This window comes from Chenopodium album, chromosome 19 (genome assembly GCF_948465745.1).
Source record: "Chenopodium album chromosome 19, dcCheAlbu1.1, whole genome shotgun sequence".
Taxonomy (NCBI): Eukaryota; Viridiplantae; Streptophyta; class Magnoliopsida; order Caryophyllales; family Amaranthaceae; genus Chenopodium; species Chenopodium album.
Window position 1 is genome coordinate 40,617,722 of NC_137852.1, and position 18,735 is coordinate 40,636,456.

The 18,735-nt window shown below is 31.2% G+C and overlaps 1 pseudogene; it reads right to left on the minus strand.

Moving 5' to 3' along the window:
• Positions 1–4,796: 4,796 nt before the first annotated feature.
• On the minus strand, positions 4,797–6,002 carry LOC145595931 (cytosolic sulfotransferase 5 pseudogene; annotated as a pseudogene).
• Positions 6,003–18,735: the final 12,733 nt, after the last annotated feature.

Here is an 18,735-nt window from a genome sequence, read left to right on the forward strand (position 1 = left end):
AATTTGATGTATATAAGGTAGTTTTTCACAAAATGGCCCTCAAATATATATAATTTGGCCATAACTTACTGTTAATATATAAAAATAATATAATCATGCTGGACCTAATAGTTACGTCTCATTGTATATTTTATTTATACCACGTTTTTATAATATTCAAAAGTATGCAAATGAAGATACAAATGTTTTAAGACGCGACCTAGAGATCGTAAAAAATAAAATGGGGCAAAAAAAAAGGGAAAGAGGGGGTAATTACTAAAGACTACCAGTCTACCAGTTTTATATTTGAATTGCTATTTGCCACAATGAAATTACTCAAGCTATATTATTAAAAGACTTTCATGCCCCTTATAATTTTGAAAATAACATAATAATCCAACCATTACTAACTACTAACTTTGTCCCACCTTGATCATACTCAAGCCTTAGCTCCACCTTGACCATCAGCTCCACCACCCATACCACCACTCATCTTGACTATCCACCACCACAACTCCACCTTAACAACAAACTTGACCGATTCCACAACGATTAACCACTAACATTGTACTTTCTGTCCAATAAAATTAGTCGACGACAGTCTGCGCTTAGATCGGAGGCACTTGGTTGGGACGACGAATCTTTGACGCCGTCGAGTCCGATATATATCAGAATTTTTCTTTCAATTTCCGTTGTATCCGGTCGCATGTTATACGCGACTACACCACGGTATAGTCGCATGCTAAATGCAACTATGCGCACATGCGACTATACCGTGGTGTAGTCGCATGCCATATGCGGCTGCACCGTGGCTCAGTCGCATGCTAAATGCAACTATCCGCTGAAAATAAAAAATAAAAAACAAAACTTATCGTTGAATTGGCCGGCGATTTCCCCGCGTTTTCCCAGAACCCCCTTCCCACGCCGCGATTCCATTGTTATCAGCCTCTTGTGGATGGAACGCAATAAAATGTACTCCATAAAGAGGCATGGTTGGTGAGAAAATTGAATGAGGTCAAACATAGAATTTATAAGGGTAGATAGGTCATTCAATACCGCAGCATGAGTCTATTGTTGCATTTAGTAACCCCCTTTTTAATATATATACGTTTTATTGTTATGAATTTTTAAATAATTAAAGGAGTCATATTCACGTTAAAATGGTCGGATGATGATCTGGCCAAAATTTACATGACCCAAAAACCTTCTACAAACCTGTATCAAACCTAAACCTAGTTGAATTTAACCTAATAAAATTTAATCGATCTAAATTTCAACCTAACCTAGACCCAACCAAATCCTAATAGTATACATGCATGACCAGACACGACCAAACCCAATTATGGCCCAACCTATTACTCCATCAACCTGACATGACCTGATCCGTGTTGACCAAACTTTTATTGACCTAACTAAGTTCAACTCAAATACCCGAATTGACAGCTCTAAGAGAGAGCAAGTCATACTAGGAATCTAGGATCATTAAACAATATGTAATAGTGGAATTGAGATTAGATATGAAATTGTTATTCCTTATGCAATACTCAAACCATTATTTTTTAAATGTAATATTTTGACTTTTGCACTATTTATTTATATAAGGAGCATCCAATTAGTCGGGCTAGTTTACAATTTTGTAATTTTATGAATCAACCACCATTTTTTTGTTTTCTAAACAATAAAAATAGATGAAATGACAAAGTTATCCCTCATTTAGGTAAAATGACAAAGTTATCCTTCATTTATTAGCTAAAATGACCATACAACTACCCTTCAACGTACAACTTTTTGTACATTAGTGTTATAAACTTGAATTGATTTATCTAGATTTGTAGTTACTATTAGTATATTACTAGGTTATCCCTGTGTGATGCACGATTAGAATTAATCTATTTTATATTCTATGTTCAGTTGCATTGCATTATACTCCCTCCGTCCCATAATTTCGCGTCTGTATTCCTTTTTGAGCGTTCCAAGATGTTGTGCCCGTTTCTAAAAATAGTCCATAATCATTACTTATTTTTTATCTTTCCCACACAAAATACACATATACCCAAAAAATAAATATTACTTACTTTTTCTCTTTTCAATACAATATTCTCTACTCCCTCCGTCCCTAAATTACATTTCTCTTTGGAAATTTACACGGGAATTAAGGAGGGAAGAATAAGACAAATAACAATAATTAGATAATTCAATGGGAAGTACAAAGATAGATTAGTTATTACTCATGACAAGTCATCAATCCTTTGCAAAAAAAAGGACCAATCACATGCTCTTAATTAACAATTTTTAACCAATCATATTCATTGTAATTTGACACAAGGATTATGAGTGAGATTAGGTAAGGATGAGTGAGAAAGCATTAAATATAAAACAGAAAAAGAGAGTTGATTTATTAAAAAAACTTACCAAAAAAAGAAAGGAAGAATGTAATTTTGAAATACCAAAAATAGAAAGGAGGAATGTAATTTAGGGACGGAGGGAGTACTTTTTTTAAAAAAATCTTTTTTAATAGAATATTCTCCTACTTCCACCATGCTCCTTATTTACAGGGTCCTAGAATTGTGTGCCCTTATCCTAGATTTTGGTGACCTAGAAATGTGGGCTGTGTCGCTTTGCGACTTTCTCGAGAATTGGGCCTTGAAGGCCACCATTTTCCTAATGGGATATCTGCCTGCCATGTGTCGTACCTTGGTTGACCCATTGGGTGACCTTCCAAGGGGGACACATGTCACGCTCTCAGGGGTCCACGTGGTAGGGTAAAAATACCCAAAACAATACCTTTCTCCTTTCATGGTTCCATCCAAATCCACTGCTAATTTTTTAAGTGCTCTCTCTATTTTTAAATACTTGATCTATTTCTTTATTTGGAAAACTTTTATAATATTTAATTAATTTTTTCTCATCGATCTAGTGGGACCCAATTTTATTACTTTTAAATTCCCTCTCCTCTAATTTACCATCCACTAACCCCACTACCTCTATATTTTATTATTTTCTCCAAATTCTCCTAAAACTCCGCGCATGGAGTTTCGGAGAAAGTATTTAAAAATGGAGGGAGTATTTCTTTTCTCTCACCTTCATTACTTTTTAATAAAGTATTAATACCACTAGATTTATTTATAATTTTTTTAATAACCGAAATATCATAATTACCTCTTATTTTATATAAGTCAATTATATTGGCCAATTATGTGTCGGTAAGTGTAACACTTATTAAAACACGGAGAAAATTGACACTTATGCATTGAACTCAAAAAAGTAGATTAAAAATAAAAATAAAAAATCATTTAATAATTGATGACATCACACATTAAATTGTATGGAAAATTTTTAATTTGAGAATGACACATAGGATTTATGTTTGAAGGTTGATGACTTGATGATATCAGTAATGTTTTGTTTTAAGTAATAGCTAATAGATGTTGTTAGATTAGCCATTGTATTCATGTTCTTAAGTCACACTTTTATAATTTTCATTATCATAAACGATTACAAATATTTATTATCAAAATAAGGATAATTTGACAATTACCACCTTCTGTTATGTCCATTTTAGCAATTACCACCTTCTATTTTTTTTTTTTTTTTGAAAATTACCACCTTGTATTTTCAAAAACATCAAAAGTTACCACCTTCTTGCCCCCCAACTACCACGTGACGTCATTTTGGGCCCATTTTTTCCCTTTCCTTCCTATTTCCCTCACATTTCTCATTCCTATTTGGATTCTCATCTTCCCTTTCACTTTTTTACCCCCAAACCACCAATAATTGTTCGTCAATTTTGATTTGGATGAGTGAATTGAAATGTTTTTGATTGTTTGGGGGGAAAAAAGTGAAAGGGGGGATGAGAATTGAGTTAGGAATGAGAAATGTGAGGGAAATAGGGAGGAATGGGAAAGAATGAGCCCAAAATGACGTCATGTAGTAGTTGGGAGGCAAGAAGGTGGTAACTTTTGATGTTTTTGAAAATAGAAGGTGGTAATTTTCAAAAAAAAAAAAAAAAGGTGGTTCATAGGAGGAAGTAAAACTCTTAATCTCCAATAAACAATTAACCTAACTTAAACCCGAATTCTATTACTCCCTCTGTTATTTTAAATGCATTAGTTTGACCTATACATTTGTTGAGACACAATTTTGACCATTAATATCCTTAATTGTCTAGTAGTTAAATTTGTAACAAAATTATATTATGAAACTAAACATTATGAATAATCTAATATTCTAATGATGTTTATATAATACACCCTCCGTTCCTTTATTAGATGTCTGGCCTATTTTTACCATTTATTACTCACATAATAAAAAGATGTAAACATCTGATTAAGGAACTAATGGAATAACTTTTAATTATTTTTAAAGAGGTGAAAAAATTAAGTCAACCATATATGTAAATAGAGCAAAAATTAAAGTAATGCATTAAAAAAAACGAAAATTGCACTTTGAAATTTGAATCAAAACCTCTTAAAAAGCTGCCCGGGATCCGGCTAAGGCCCCTAAAGACCTAAATGATCGACCTTCAAAATCGAAACTGCACTTCACAATTTTCAACAAACACCTTAACCGTCAATCAAAACTGTATGTTTGTATACAGAAATAACTACACTCCCTTTATCCTTACTCCAAAATATACAATAAAACCAAGGCCCAATAACCTGTAGAAAAATAATTAAAATTGGACTAAACTCGACCGATAACAAAATATTACAACTTGGAAGCCCCCTTAATTCCCCAACTTGAGAATCTGCTTGATTCATCTCCCGATAGATTTGCATGTGTCACAAATTACAAGTAATACCTCACTAGAATAATTAACATAGCATCAATTACTATGTTGTAGGAAATTAAGAGTGAGGGATAGCTCAAGTGGTTAGAGCTCTCCTTCCGGTTCAAGAGATATTGAGATCAATTCTCATCACCCGCCCTTGAGGCTCTCTAAAGACTAACAAAATAAAATAAAAAAAAATAAAAAAAAAAACACAACTATGTTGTAGGAAATTAAGAGCTAATCAAGTTAGCTCATAGTATGAAGATGAAAAACCAGCCTTCTTTAGTTTTTCTTGCATTTGATCAATACGCTTAGCCATTGTTGTAGTCAAGTAATTGTTCCAATCTCCAACCTCCCCTTTTCTAAAAAAAACCTTGTTTTCAAAATTAGTAGTAAACCTACCAATCTTATTTACCTCCATTTCCTTCAAACTTTTAAGACTACAAAGCTCATTTATTTTATTTATTACATTGCCTTTCTCTTCTTCCTCCGAAAACGGGTAACCCAAAAACTCAGCCAACCTTTTCAAATGAGCTTCTGGCTCTTTTTTTAGCCCTTCATATTCCAAGAATAACACCATTTGCGGCTTTTGCTTGCTCTTCTTCCAGTATCCTAACACGTGATCTTCATAAGGCCCCCATGGGAAGACACCCGAGCAAAACTTATCTACATATTTCTCCATCATATCTAGGTCGGGTTTAATGCCCTTACACGGCTCAAAATCTAGGTAAAAATGCCATGTTGAAACGAAGGTGTCAAAAGGGTTTCGACAAACATAAACAACTCGACATTTTGAATTCTTGATAGAATCCGGTAGGGATAAATACGACACATGGGTAGCAAAGAGTCGAGGTAAGGGTATTTCAGATAAGTCTGGTTTATATCCATTGACTTCTTTGTAAACATTTATCTCTAAGTGTTCGATGAGTTCATGAGGATTTTTGGTGCGGAAAGGGTGTTTAGTAAAATCATCAGAAAATTTCGTACGATTTACAATGGCAAAAATAAGAGATTTAAGCCATGTTGTACCGGTTTTTGGTAGACTAGCTAAAATGATATCGGTATCATGAGCTTGAAAGTGGGTTTTGAATGAGATAATACCCCCCAAAACATAACTTAGGCACCATGAACCTTGGTAGAGGTACATTGGCCAAACAAACCATGTATCTTTTGGGAGGGAGAGTTGCAATTCTTTGATTTCGTCTTGCAAATTTTCTTGAGCTATGTTTTTTGTCGGATCTAAGTTTGCCATCTAAGTAAATGTAATGGATATGTTAAAAATGGCGAGAGAGTTACATAATATAGTTGTAATTATTGCCATTAAATCCTAAGGCTAACTCATATTAATAATAAATTGTCTACTATGAATATACTACTGGAAAGGAAGATCGTGCAAACAAGTTTTTGCTCACAACTTAACACGATCAAGCTTTAATTTGTATCTAAGTCAACTATTCTTCTTTTGATCTTCAGTAAATGCGTTGAAGTTTTTAAAGTCTCATATAATCCCAATGTTATATGAAAGTCTTTCGAGGATAAATTTACCGACACAATGCTTATTTTCTTATAAGGATTTAACAAGTACGGTAAAAGGCTAGGGGTACACTAAGTGTACAAGATTCCTTTTGTACACCACCAATAAAAAAACGCCAACTCATCAATGTAATAATGGAAACTAAAAAAAGAAGAGGGAAAGGAAAAAAAAGAAGAGGGAGAGATGAGCGCAAAAATTTTCAGCCTAGGCGCCATTGTGAGGAAGGTGAGCGGCAAAATTTTCAGTGGGCGGCAACAATTAATGGATAATACACCATTAATTTCCCAATTAAGCATCAAAATTTCCCATCTTCTCCCCAAAAATTTCATCTTTTCCCCCAAAATTTCTTGGCGAAGAACACATCCAATTTGAATAAGGGAAGAATTGTGAAGAATTGTAAGATACTATTTTTTAAACAATAAATGTTGTAAGAAACCACCTTATAAAACAATTAATTGTGTAAAAAAGCAACTTTTTACCGAATTATTGCATTGAATAAGAGACGTTAGTGACCCATTTTAAATCTTTTTTTCTCCTTTTTCCACCCAATAATTTCTCCATAACCCCCTTAAACCCTTAATTTCCCTTCGCTTTCATTATTAAATTAAGCACATGGTAGCAAATTAAAACATTTAGTTTTTATAAGGTAGTTTTTTAATAAATCTTTTTTTATAAGGTACTTTTTCACAAAATTTGATGTATATAAGGTAGTTTTTCACAAAATGGCCCTCAAATATATATAATTTGGCCATAACTTATTGTTAATATATAAAAAATAATATAATCATGCTGGATCTAATAGTTACGTCTCATTGTATATTTTATTAATACCTCGTTTTTATAATATTCAACTGTATGCAAATGAAGATACAAATATTTTAAGACGCTACCTAGAGATCGTAAACAGTTTAATGGGGCAAAAAAAAGGGAAAGAGGGGGTAATTACTAAAGACTACCAGTTTACCAATTATATATATATATATATATATATATATATATATATATATATATATATATATATATATATATATATATGTATAAAGTTTTACTGTTATGAATTTTAAAATAATTAAAGGAGTCATATTCACGCTTAAATGGTCGAATGATGATCTGGCCAAAATTTACATGACCCAAAAACCTTCTACAAACCTGTATCAAACCTAAACCTAGTTGACTTTAACCTATTTAAATTTAATCGATCTAAATTTCAACCTAACTTGGACCCGACCAAATCCTGATACATGCATTACCAGACACGACCAAACCCAATTATGGCCCAACCTATTACTCCATCAACATGACATGACCTGATCCGTGTTGACCAAATTTTTATTGACCTAACTAACTCAACTCAAATACCTGAATTGACAGCCCTAAGAGGGAGCAAGTCATACTAGGAATCTAGGATCATTGAACAATATGTAATGGTGTAATTGAGATTAGATATGATATCGTTATTCCTTATGCAATACTCAATCCATTTATTTTTAAATGTAATATTTTGACTTTTGCACTATTGGTTTATATAAGGAGCTTCCAATTAGTCGGGCTAATTTACAATTTTGTAATTTTATAAATCAACCACCATTTTTTTGTTTTCTAAACAATAAAATAGATCAAATGATAAACTTATCCCTCATTTAGGTAAAATGACAAAGTTATCCTTCATTTATTAGCTAAAATGACCATACAACTACCCTTTAATGTACATCTATTTGTACATCAGAGTTATAAACTTGAATTGATTTATCTAGATTTGTAGTTACTAGTAGTATATTACTAGGTTATCCCTTTGCCATGCACGATTAGAATTAATCTATTTTATATTTTATGTTCTATTGCATTGCATTATACTCCCTCTGTCCCATAATTTCGTGTCTGTATTCCTTTTTTTAGCATTCCAAAATGTTGTACCCGATTCTAAAAATAGTCCATAATCATTACTTATTTTTTATCTTTTCCATACAAAATACACATATACCCAAAAAAAAAAATCAGTACTTACTTTTTCTCTTTTGAATACAATATTCTCTACTTTTATCATTCCCATACAATATTCTCTACTTTTTTTTTTAATCTTTTTTAATAGAATATTCTCCTACTTCCACCATGCTCCTTAAAAACCGTGTTTTTAGATAAATTGGCACGAAATAATCGGAGGGAAGGAGTATATGGTTATATGAAGATTGATCTAGATTTAAAAATAATTTACCTTTAAGGAAACTAAAAAAAAAATTGAAACCACGATCAATTGCAAACGTCAATAAAATTAAGTATGTGAAACTATACTTTAGGAGAGAAACTTAATTAATTGAATCATGTATATATATTTACTCCCACCGTATTTTAATAAGTGCTACAATTACCAATGCGACCATGTTTTAATAGTGTTACACTTCCTTTTTTTTAGCAAATTATATGTTACTCCCTCCGTCCCCTTTTGATAGTCTCTTATGGACAAATTTTAGTTCCAAAATGTTCACCCCATTTGCTTTTCGAACAACCATTAATATTAATTTTTTACCAAAATTTCCTCCAATTTGCAACAATACTTGTGCAATGTTAAATTTCCCATGTAAATTTTGTTTTCTCATGTACTTTTATTACTTATTCTCTCTACTTTTTTGCATACCCAATATCAATTTACTTTTTCAATATAATTTTACTATTCTTATTTATGTTTATTAATTCCCGTGAAAAATGATCATCCATAAGGGACTGTCAAAAGGGGACGGATGGAGTATAAGCTAAAGATGGATTGTCGTCTTTTCCGAGACACAACTTTGACTATCAATATCTTTAATTAAAGGTTTGTAAAAACTATGAAAAAATTAATTTAAATAAGTGGACATTATGATAAATCCAACAACATATTATATAATCATATTTATATCTTATATATATGTTGGTTAATAAATTAAGTTAATGATGACATATGAACAGGGAAAATCCCAACTCTAGCTTATAAAAAAAACAAAGAAAGTACATTTTACTATTATATCTGTTTTCAGGTTACAACACCAAGGCTGGATTTCGGGCCGTCTGTGCCTGCAAAACAACGGATTCTCCGCTTGGTTGGAGTTCCGCCTTCGACGATCAAGTTAGTCGAGGTTCGGAGTAAAAAGGTGCGGAAAAGTAAATATCTTCTCGGATTCCGAGATCAGGTGTCTTTCTGTTTTCGAGAGTAATAAATGATGTAATGATTGAACGTGTCCTAATAATGGGGGGAATCTCCCTATTTACAGGGTCCAAGAACTGCGTGCCCTTATCCTAAATTTTGGTGACCTAGAAATGTGGGTTGTGCCGCTTTGTGGCTTCTCGAGAATTGGGCCTTGAAGGCCACCATTTCCTTAAAGGGATATCTGCCTGCCATGTGTCATACCCTAGTTGGTCCATTTGGTGAGCTTCCCAGGGAGACACATGTCACGCTCTCAGGGGTCCACGTGGTAGTGTAAAAGTACCCAAAACAATATATTTCTCCTTTCATGGTCCCACCCAAATCCACTGCTAATTTTTGTAGTACTCCCTCCCTTTTTAAATACTTGCTCCACTTTTCTTTTGCGGCCGTTTTTAAATACTTGATCCATTTCTTTATTTGGAAAACTTTTATAATATTTAATTAATTTTTTCACCAGAGAGGTACTTCAAGAGCAAGAGTGAGTCTTACAGTCCTGATCTTCTCAACTAGTGGGGCCAAATTTTATTACTTTTAGATTCCCTCTCCTCTAATTTACCTTCCACTAACCCCACTACCTCTATATTTTATTACTTTCTCCAAATTTATTCTCTAAAACTCCGTGCATGGAGAACGGACCAAGTACTTAATAACGGAAGGAATATTTCTTTTCTCTCACCTTCATTACTTTTTAATAAAGTAACCCCAATATATAGTTTTTTTTAATAATCAAAATATCATAATTACCTCTTATGTTTTATAAGTCAATTAGATTATTGGCCAAAATTATGTGTCTGCATGTCAGTGTAACACTTATTAAAACACGAAGAAAATTAACACTTATGCATTGAACTCAAAAATGTAGATTAAAAATAAAAATAAAAATTATTTAATAATCAATGACATCACATATTAAATTGTAGGGAAAATTTTTAATTTGAGAATGACACATAGGATATATATTTGAAGGTTGATGATATCAGCAATGTTTTGTTTTAAGTAATAGCTAATGATGTTGTTAGATTAGTCATTGTATTCATGTTTTTAATTCAGACTTTTATAAATTTTTTTTAATCATAAACGATTACAAATATTAGTAATCAAAATAATTTAATTTATATGAATTTTTTTCATGTTTAAGTGGGGTAAAAAAAACCCCACTTAATTGTTTTGTATCCACCACTATTTGTAGTAAAATTTAAAAACTTTCTAACTAGTAGCATTTTGTAATAAGTTCGGGTATATTCAGTTATAAGTACTGATAAATTCAGTTTATGAAAAATAAGTTATGATAAGGATTAGACAAATTAAAACTAAAATAAGTTTTGATAAGGGCCAATTCACATTTAGTAAACTGAGCTGAACTAAACTGAACTAAACTGATTGGAGCTGAATTGAACTGAACTGAATAGAGCCGAAATGAATATTTTATGAGAGAAGGAAATTAGGAGCTGAACTGAACTGATTGGAGCTGAACTAAACTGATTGGAGCTGAACTGCACTGAACTGAACCGAAATTATGCTGAAGTGAGCAGAACCTAAGTTCAGTTAATACGTTTTATAAGGAAGAAGATATTGACGATAAGGTTACGTTTTCCCTCACTCATATAATTCCAACATTGAAAGGATTTGGTTTATTAAAGGAGGGAGGGAAAAATGAATCCTTCCATCTCTTTTTCCTTCCCTTCTATATGGTATCCAAACAAGAGATGATAGATCTCTTCTTTTCTTTTCTCTTTCTTTTCCCCCAATTCTCTCATTCCAAACAAAGTGATAGAGATTGAGGAGGTTTTTTTAAATTTATTTTATGAATTAAATATAGTACTACCTTCAGTCCAATTTACTCGCAATAAAGGGGTATTATTTGTGAGACATAAAATATTCCTTTGTTGCGAGTAAATTGAACCGGAGGTAGTATTTATGTTTTTTTTTATTGTAATAACCTTCAAATATTATTTATTGGAATTTAGGACTATATAATACTTAATTGAAACTGCCTAATTTGATTGTAATAACCTTCAAATATTCTTTATTGGGATTTAGGACTATATAATACTTAATTGGGACTGCCTAATTTGATTGTAATAGCCTTCAAATATTCTTTACTGGGATTTGGGACTATATAATACTTAATTGGGTCTGCCTAATTAATTTGATTGTAATAACCTTTAAATATTCTTTATTGTGATTTTTCTGACTATATAATACAATACTTAATTGGGTATGCCTAATTTGATTGTAATAACCTTCAACTATTCTTTATTGAAACTCTATAAAACTCAATTGGGACTACCTAATTTTATTGTAATTACCTTCATATTTCTTTATTGAAACACTATAATACTTAATTGAGACTGCCTAATTTTATTGTAATATATAACCTTCACCTTTTTTTTTATTGAGACTTAATAATACTTTTTTTTTTTTGAAAGATGACTATATAATACCTAATTGTGACTATCTAATTTAATTGTAATAACCTTCAACTTTTACTTATTGGGACTCTATAATACTTAATTGGGACTGCCTAATTAATTTGATTGTAATAAACTTCAACTTTAGTTTTTTATTTTTTTTATTGAGACTCTATAATACATAATTGGGACTGCCTAATTGACTATAACAACCTTCAAATTTTAATTATTATTATTTTTTTATTAAGACTCTATAATATGTAATTGGGACTACCTAATTGATTGTAACAACCTTCAACTTTTCTTATCGAGACTAGAATATGTAATTGGGAGTGCCTAATGGATTGTTATAAGACTAATAATAACTTTGTAAGTCATGAAAGTATATACCTATGATTTTGATTAAATGATTGCATATTTACTATTAACCATGGCTATATTTTTATTTTAAAACAATCATGTCATTAACATAAATGCATAATTTTAATTAAGGAAAAGATATACATTGAAGATCAATTTGACAGAAGATAAATTTAATCACTATTACTTATAATTAAATCTCATATCAATATTACAATATGATATTGACATGAGATTTTGGTTCCATGTGACTGAAGTGGAGAGTAAGGGCCTGTTCACATTTACTTAATTTCATTTCAGCTCTAATCAGTTCAGTTCAGTTCCAATCAGTTCAGTTCAGTTCATTTCCGCTCCTAATTTCCCTCTCTCATAAAATATTCATTTCATCTTTGTTCAGTTCAGTTCAGTTCAGTTCAGTTCAGCTCCAATCAGTTCAGTTCAGCTCCAATCATTTCAGTTCAGCTCAGTTCAGTAAATGTGAACAGGCCCTAAGGGCGTGTTCATTTCAACTTAATTTCAGTTCAGTTCAGCTCCAATCAGTTTAGTCTAGTTCAGTTCAGCTCTTAATTTCCTTCTCTCGTAATATATTCATTTTAACTCAGTTTAGTTTAGTTCAATTCAACACCAATCAGTTTAGTTTTGCACCAATTAGTTCTGTTCAGTTCAGCTCCAATCATCAGTTTAGTTAAGCTCCAATCAGTTTAGTTCAGTTCAGCTTCTAATTTCCTTCTCTTATAAAATATTCATTTCAGCTTAATTCAGTTAAGTTCAGTTTTGTGCAGCTCCAATCAGTTGAGTTAAGTTCAATTAGCTCCAATTAGTTCAGTTCAATTTAGTTCAGCTCAGTTCAGTAAATGTGAACAGGCCCTTAATTGGGATTGCCTAATTTGATTTTAAGAACCTTCAAATATTCTTATTAGGACTCTACAATATTACTTAGGGTTTATTCATATTTACTGAAATGAACTGATTGGAGTTAAACTGAACTAAACTGATTGGAGCTAAATTGAACTGAACTGATTAGAGCTGAACTAAACTGAACTGAACTGAATATAGCTAAAATGAATATTCTATAAGAGAATGAAATTAAGAGCCGAACTAAACTGAACTAAACTAATTATAGCTGAACTGAACTACACTGATTGAAATTAAGCTGAAGTGAACAGGTCATTAGTTGGGACTGCCTAATTTGATTATAATAACCTTCAATTATTTTTTTTATTTTTATAATACTTATTTGGGACTGCTTAATTTGATTTTAATAACCTTCTAATATTCTTATTAGGACTCTACAATACTTAGTTGGGACTACCTAATTTGATTTTAACTACCTTCAAACATACTTATTAGGACTCTACAATACTTAGTTGAAACTGCCTAATTTGATTTTAACAACCTTCAACTTTTTTATATTGGACTCTATAATACTTAATTGGGATTGCTACATTGATTAATAAACTCCCCTATTTTCCCTATTTTTAATAAGTACTCTATTTATAAGAGATCTTTTAAATTCGTTTCAATATGTACAATCAGAATATATAACTTTATAAGTTTTACTTATCATATAACTAATATATAAAGCTAAACTTTATAGCCATCCCACGAGACACCGAGACTTGGCATTCCAATATTTCGCCAAGTGTTGTCGCCACGTAGGCAACAATTAAACTTTAATATGACACGTAAGATTTATATATATATATGTGTATATATATATATATATATATATATATATATATATATATATATATATATATATATATATATATATGTGTGTGTGTGTGTGTATATATGTATATATATATATATATGTATATATATATATATGTATATGTATATATATGTATATGTATATATATGTATATGTATATATATATATATATATATATTTATATGTAAAATAGGATATAAAGTTGGATAGATTCGGTAGGATACAAAAGATATTTTATAGTTTTATTTTCAATAAAATATGAACAAATTTTTGGTTTAGAATTTTATTTTCAATAAATATTTCTTTATAAATGATGGATCCAGACACGTACAAAAGGAAAAAATAAAAAATCAAATAGACTTGTGATTATATATATACTCGTTCTCTTAACTCTTAACATGCAACCGGTCTTTCCCTAGAAATTCATAAAAAATGAAAAGAGACCACAATTTTAGATGACCGTTCTTTTTGGTTGTACATTATTAATACCCATAAACGGACAAGACGTTCAAGTGATTATTAATCCATTAGTAGAAAATTCAAATAACATATACAATATATTTTAGATAAAACGTTTTATTTTAAAAATCGATAAACGACCAGGACATCGCACGAGCACAAAACTAGTAGAAAATTAAAGTTATTGATCGATCGTTAAAGTTTTGTATTGATAAGTGTGATAAAAGAAATAGGTCAATTAAAAAAGAATAGAAGAAATACATCAAATACGAGCTTTGAAAACAAAATTTGCATGAAAATGGGGAGAATTAATATAAATAAAGAGAGTATTGTAGATTAGAAAGCTAACTCTACATAGTAATTCATATGAAAATGGGAAGCTTTCTTTTAAAAAGAAAAGAAAAAAAAAATAAAACTATAAATTGTCTTGAGGTCTCGACCCTAACCACACTACAAACCAGCAGTCCACCAATGCAACCCTTATTATACCACTTAATATTTAAACAAGGAATATATATACAAAATAAATGCTATAGTAGTTTTAATGGAGTCAATATATGCATCCGAGAGAGTAAATCAAGGTAAAATAATATTGATTTCTCTCTAAAGTAATAATATCCCTTTATTTTTTGATTTTATAGTTATTTATTAACATAATTGAAACAATTAAATATGTGAAAATATTTTATCATATATTCCTTGCCCAAATAAATGAATAATGACCTCTTTGTTTTCCTAAGAAAAAAAATTCACGTCCCTCTGTTTAAAAAAAATAATAATTAACGCTTCCTTCAAAAACAAAGAAAAAAACTCCCTAAATTAGCGCTCTCCCAATTAAAATTAAGGTAAATATTACCTAAAATCATGGAACGAGACACCCGTTTTTAGGGGTTTTTTTTTAATATATATTTTTCTTCATCTTCAACCTAAAATCATGCTCATAGCTTCAACATTCAACAATGGTGGATGATTCACGAATTCATATTGCTATTTCCGAAATTATTTGATAATATAAAATCAGAAAATTAATTTCTAAACATTTAATGATGGTTTATTAATCTTTAATGCATATATATGATGTACACGTTCTATACCATATTTTACCCTCATTTTATAGCTATTTTCGTATGGTTTTTGAGCTCTACGGAGCCACTTCTCGCTAATATCCTCTTCTCTAGAGTGGCTTGGTCTATTTAGTTGATTTTGTAGGCATATAAAGATTTTCGGATGATTTGGACTTGTTTTGGATAGCCATAATGAGAGCTTATGAAGATGGTAGAGAATTTTCCCCGTGTCCGCCCTGGAGGGCAACATCGCCCTGGCAGCCAGGGCGAAGAAGGAAAGAAGAGAAGTCACAAAAGAGGAAGTATGAAGAGTGTAGCTTTTGTCCACCCGGACCGGGCAACATTGCCCTGGCAGCCCGGGCAGACAAGAAACTTCACAAGAAAGGCTACGTGAAGAAGCGTTTGGGCGATGTTTCTTGCGCCCGACCGGGCGGCATTGCCCTGGCTGCCCGGGCAAAGCTTAGTGAGGCGCGTTTTCATCATTTTTCGGGATTTCTTAATTAAGGGATATAAATACCCTTTGTAAACCCCGACTAAAGATACTTAGTTATTATCTTAGCAGCTTTTAAACACTTTTAGAACCCTAATATTCTCTCTAGTTGTAGATTACATTCGATTTTCAAGTTTTAATCTTTATTCATCAACGATTGGTACTTTTCTTCATTTAAGCAATTGGTATTCATTTTTATTCCTTCTTTTATTTTTACTTGCTTATTAATCATGTTTTCTTCATTAAATATTGTTTTTGCTTTCGTTAATATGTGTGAGTAGTTTCTTTATTCCAAGATCTAGCGGAACCCGAATATGATTGATGCATGATTTAATTCTTTAAATTCTCTAATGATAATTGCAATTGAATTGCTTAATTGATTGTGCTTATGCCAATGCTAGATTAGGGATAATTAGTATTGTTAATAATCCATTGTTTTAATCGATCACAACGGGAGTTGGGTTTTGACGGGTTTGAATAAATCAATTAAGGGTTTGAAGTTCATCACGGAAGTAGGTGAACGGATGATTATGAAGTTAGAGTAATGTGCTCAAAGTCTTTAATTTGCATGATTCCACGGAAGTAGGCTTGATTGTGATTAGAGAAGCCATTGATAACTCGGGAGAGACCATTGGTATTATATAGGGATTACTTTTCCTCATTAATCAATTGAATTATATGTTAGGGGTAGATCGACTATTGCATTAATTGTATTTGTGGTGATGCTTGATCTTGGATGTTTTTAGCATTGATTTATTATATTATTTAGTTTAATCGCTTTAATTAGTTCTTTAGTTATTGATTCTCATTCGTTTGATTTGGTTACTTGCTTAGAAATTGCTTGAGTCTATTTAATTAGTTGAACCATAGTCTCTTGGGATCCGACCCTTGCTTGCCCGTCTACATAGTAGTGGTCTAGTTAGGTTTATTTTTGTTAGGTACGCGACACGCCTATCAATATAAGTTAACACAAAATTGTACGAGTAATATATATAAAGTGATCGATAATCTGTGATACAGATTTGAGGTTGAACATGAAGATTTTAGTATGAAGATGACATAAGTTAAAGATGAAGTTAAAATTTCTACAATTGATTTAAATAATGTTTATATACTGCAATTTTTTTGTTGAAGATTAAATGTTTAAGGATAATAATTTTTTGTTGAAGATGGAATGTTTAAGAATGAAGATGACATAGGTTGAAGATTAAGATCAAGTTCAATTTTAATGTGAAAAATGAATTAGGTTGAAGATAATATATTTAAATTTGCTATTTTTTTATAACAGTAAAAAATAATTTAATGTGTGTAAAAAGAATAATCTAGTAACCAAACAAGCTTTTGATGTCCGTGTATCATAGGTGTTAAATTGAATGGTTAGGATTAGATAAATAAATATCGAACGGTCCAGATTTAATCTTTTAGTGTAGTTGAAGATAGTCGTCCGTAGTCATCCGTAGTCGACGACTACGCTAGAATTTTTATCAATGTATAACCTTAATTGTGAATATAACTAATAATCAGTACAAAGCAACACTTTCAATTAATGCTTTATAAGCTTTATAAACTGAACTAGAACAATAAAATTAACAGCATAAAGCTTTACAGCAATTAACATTAGCAAATAACTCAATAAGGCATTGCCACTTGAATTCTTGAAATTTTGGAGGTTGATTTTTTTTTTTTTTTTTTTTTTTTTTTTTTTTTTTTGAAAGGGGGAAATATCATAAGAAGTACTCGTATAGTTTAAAGAAGTAGAGTAAAAAAAAAAAAAGTAAAGAAGTGGAGCACCCCAAAAAAATTAAAGAGATTTGGAAAACTATATATCAGACAAAAGTCTGACAAAGTTACAAAGATTCTTTTTTATTTTATGGTTTCACCTTTCACTACTGTAAAACTATTTACAAGTAGTACTTTTAGGAGTAGTAAATAGTAATAGTCTGACTACCTATTCAATTACTCCGTATTTAAATTTATTTTCCTTAAAACCGCTGTGTCACGGGACCCACCATGACTAAAGGTGGGTCCGTCCCTGCCTTCAACTACATCTTAACATCCAAGTTATCACAAAAAAAAAAAAAAAAAAAAAAAAAAAACCTAAATTGAGTTGGTCCTTTAATTTGATATCAAGATCTTATATGACAAAAAGGTCATGAATTCAGATATCATACTTCCTCCATCCTTTAATTAGATACCTACTTCTAAAATTAGTAAATTACACAAAAATTATGAAACTTAGAGATTCCTTAAAAAACCCATACTTGAAAAGTACAAAGTGTATGTAGAAGAAGCAACAAAACACAATACAAAACTTGATTTAATCTTAGCAGTTTACTACACTTCACAAAGCGACATAGTTCAAGCAACTATAAAAAATTGTCACAGAGTCAAGGAAGGAAGCATTACATTAGCAGATGTGAATGAAGATTTGATTGAACAACATCCATCTGCTTGTGGCTCTTGACCCCTTCCCGACTGGATAGTTAAGCTCGTTCACGAGCTCTGGAGTGGAGCTTGGATTTGTCCATAAGGGCGTCTCAAGCTGAGAAAATACAAGTTAATATCCGATATTAACAAAGTTTGTTAATATCAGGGTATAAATGTCATTTCGACAAACTATTTAGGGATAGTGTTGTAAATTCCCTAACATTAAATCTTCAACCTTCTACTACAATGGATGTAACTCTGAGTATCCACCCCCACAACCACCACCATACCCACAATCCTTTATCAAGATTTCCCGTCAAACCACCAAAAAGGATGCAATTGTACTTT